Raw genomic sequence first — 3,554 nt, 5'->3', positions numbered from 1 at the left:
CCAGAAGTGATCTCTGAGTACAGAGCCAGGAGTAAGCCCCTGCTATGCTATCACTCTGACTCCCTGTATGGGAAATCATTGTAAAAAAATAGTTTTAAAATAACGTAGATGGGGGTCAGAACGGTGGCGCAGCAGTAGGGCATTTGCTTTGCATGCAGTTGACCTAGGACGGACCCATGCTCGATCCCTGGCGTCCCATATGGTTCCCTAAGCCAGGAGTGATTTCTGAAAGCATAGCCAGGAGTAACCCCTGAGTGTCATCGGGTGTGGACCAAATTTAATGGCTTTTAAGTTACCAGGATTGTTGGACTTGTTCCCTCAGCCCCCATATACACCAATAATAGCTTGTGGCATTGTCCCCCTTTTACATAGGCACATTAAAATGGGAAAATATTACATATGCTAACAAGTTCTTATCTAATAGAGATGGGAGCACAAATTTCGTAATGCATTGGTGCCTTACACCCTGAACATGGTCATAATGACTTGGTTCAAGCCTCATAGGAACAGGCATTGTCCCTACACCCCTGAAACATGGATACCATATACAGAAACATCCACAATTGTCTATAACATCACCGGGAAGTAAACCTCTACCAAGCAAGACCCTACCACTGCACTGGCATGGACTTAGTCCAAAGAGGATTCTCTTAACAACCAAAAGACTTAGTAACAGCTGCAACCTGCTTGCAGGGCAGGGATCTCCGCATTGCCAGCTAATGGTGAGGTGAAACTAAGAGGATGCTCAACATCATCCTGACTTCGATGAAGAAGATGTACAGAAACCAAAATCGTTAACTACAGAAACCTGACACCAACAATAGCGAATCTGCTAAAAAAAAAACAACAAACAAAAAAACAAACAAACAAACAAACACTTTTACCAGGACCACAGAGAACGTCTCAGGGGTTAGACAGCCAAGTATTCCTAGAACCCTGAATCGGTCTTATGCCAGAACATTTCAGGGGTAAGGTCTCCATGTACTTAGGCCAAGACTTTTCCCTTCCATTCCCCCATACTTTGCTGGGCCTATACAAACAATTGCCACCCACACCATTTTTATGTATATTTTTAACTCTCATCCTTTAAAAAAAAATAATAAGAGCTTACTAAACTTTCTGCTAGTGTATTAACGACTTCATTGGTGATTCAATAATTTTCAAAAATATACTTGCCACTGAACATTTTCTTTCCTTTCTCTCCCATATCTTTAGTTTTTCATTCAATTTTCTATTTGTTTTTTTAAGCATGTTGCTTTTGGTCTTCCTGAAACAATTGCTTTTTTTTTTTCAGGGGAGAGTGCGAACACAGTCCCCCACTACCACAAATTATGCAGTCAAGTTTCCCACATTTGGGGAAATCACAGGGGTCAGCACATTTGGAGTGCAATGGATAAGCCTCACCCTGGGGAAACCACCTTCATGATCATGGTATCTTCCCTGCCAGGTAAGTATTTCCTGAAACAATTGTATTATGATCAGTTATGTCAACTATGTGATGCATTTTCATCAATAAATAAAAAATAAAAAAATTAATGGCTTAGGAATAATGTACATGTTACTTACATAATAAAAATAATAAACCTACATAAAACATATAAAAATATTTATATTTTATAAATCTGTAAGAGCTGGTTGAGCTATGACATAATATGAACCATCTAGAATATGATTTCATTATGAACATATAATTTGTCTAACTTTGAAACAATATTCAGATTTTTTTTTTGGTTTTTGGTTTTGGGGCAAACAAGTGATACTCAGGGGTTACTCCTAGCTATGCACTCAGAAATTGCTCCTGGCTTGGGGGACCAAATGGGACGTCAGGGGATCGAACCACAATCCATCCCAGGTCAGCTGCATGCAAGGCAAATGCCCTACCACTGTACCACCATTCTGGTCCCAATATTTAGATCTTAACTCTGAAACATTCTCAGTATTTTCATTTTCTTTTCTACCTCTCAGGCACATGTGTTTCAATTAAACTACAAAATGATTTGTTTTTACTCCCTGGAAAGATTAATTATTTGGTAAATAATAAATACCACAAAATTTCACTGACAATATTTTACTTATGAGGTTATTCAGATGATGCATATTTTAAAAAGACCAGTATTCCTGAAGTGGTGTGTTATGATAGATTTCAAGATAATATTGATGAAGCACAAAAAAGCACTGAAGACATTTAAGAAAATATATTGGTGACATTTTCACAACCTTGCCTACAGTCTGAAACCCCTTAAAGCCCATCTGTAATCCATCTAACGTGAAAAATAAGGTCAATAATTGATATGGAAACCAACAATACTGATAGTAAACATAGAAGTATGACTCTGTAGAAGATTAACCACTTGGCTTCAAAGTGAATTAAAATGTCAGTGTACCCATGATACAAGTTATTATATAACCAAGAGTTTATTAGCTCCTATCACAATCCACCATCTTTGTGCCTTGAATTACCATGAATTTAATTTGTCATTTAAGCAGGGCAACAAATAACTTTGAATAGTTTGATGATAAATTCATGCAATGTTGTTTCTGCTTGATTATTTTGATTCACACGTAAGCTTAATTCCCTCTACCTGTAGATAGGCAAGGAATCATTGGGAAAATTTCAGTAAATATATCAATTATTTTCATCAAGTTCATAAAAATTACTCGTATGGTTCAATTCCCCCAAAAAAGTTGCTAAGCAATTTAAGGGTGGAACTCAGAAGATCTGTATTTAATCAGTTTTATGGGTGACCTTAATGTAAAATGTCCATAAAGTTCTTTATAAAAAATTTTTTTTGATTCTCCAAAATAAATAAGCATCAGCTCCCTGCCATTAGGTGCCTCAAAGTCCAGGAAAGACAGACATGTTATTGTGTTATGGTACAATTCAAGCAGTAACATAGAAGTACTGGTGACTGTGCAAGGGAAAATGATCATGTGTAGAGAAGTAAAATCCTCAAGTATGCTGGCAAAAGATGGAGAAAGTAACTTAGGCCATATTATGAAAAGTCATGAAATATCAGGAAACTATGGTGTCAAGGTAGCAGGCACAATGGGGACAAACAAGAGATGATCTAAGATAGCAAGGATCTCCATTCACCAACTACATCATTTCAACCTTATTTTGTATGTAAGAAGAAGCTGGTGGAAATTCTTAAATAGACAATATGAAGGCATTTGAAACTTTTCTGTGAGAATATCAATGGTTGTAGAGATGCTTAGTCAATCAAATCTCCAAAGGACCAACCTGCTAAGTTTTAGAAGTTGGAAGATATCTGCCATAGTGAGAAATAGTTTTGACAGTTCTTTGGACATTTCTACTACATTAGAGTAAAATAATTATAAAAGAACTAAAAGGAAAAAGATCTTTGAGTTTTTTCCTTTGAGACACATCTGACAGAAACTGCAGTTGCTCCAGAGATGCTCAGAGGATCATGTGGTGTGAGGTCCAAAACTCAGCTCTTTTGTATGCAAAGTATATGCCAGTCCTTTGTGCTGAAAATTTCAGTAGAAAGATCAGTATGACCATATTCTTATTTTTAAAAAATCGTAGTCTTTCA

At 36.8% G+C, this 3,554-nt stretch overlaps 1 non-coding gene across 1 annotated transcript; it reads right to left on the bottom strand.

Moving 5' to 3' along the window:
• Nucleotides 1–1,291: 1,291 nt before the first annotated feature.
• LOC125996727 (U1 spliceosomal RNA) lies at nt 1,292–1,455 on the bottom strand. The gene has a single exon (XR_007491409.1). It is a non-coding gene; the product is annotated as a U1 spliceosomal RNA (small nuclear RNA).
• Nucleotides 1,456–3,554: the final 2,099 nt, after the last annotated feature.

Source organism: Suncus etruscus, chromosome 18 (assembly GCF_024139225.1).
Source record: "Suncus etruscus isolate mSunEtr1 chromosome 18, mSunEtr1.pri.cur, whole genome shotgun sequence".
Lineage (NCBI taxonomy): Eukaryota > Metazoa > Chordata > Mammalia > Eulipotyphla > Soricidae > Suncus > Suncus etruscus.
The sequence above is the reverse complement of the archived record's forward strand: the minus strand, read 5'-3'. Positions and strand labels throughout refer to the sequence as shown.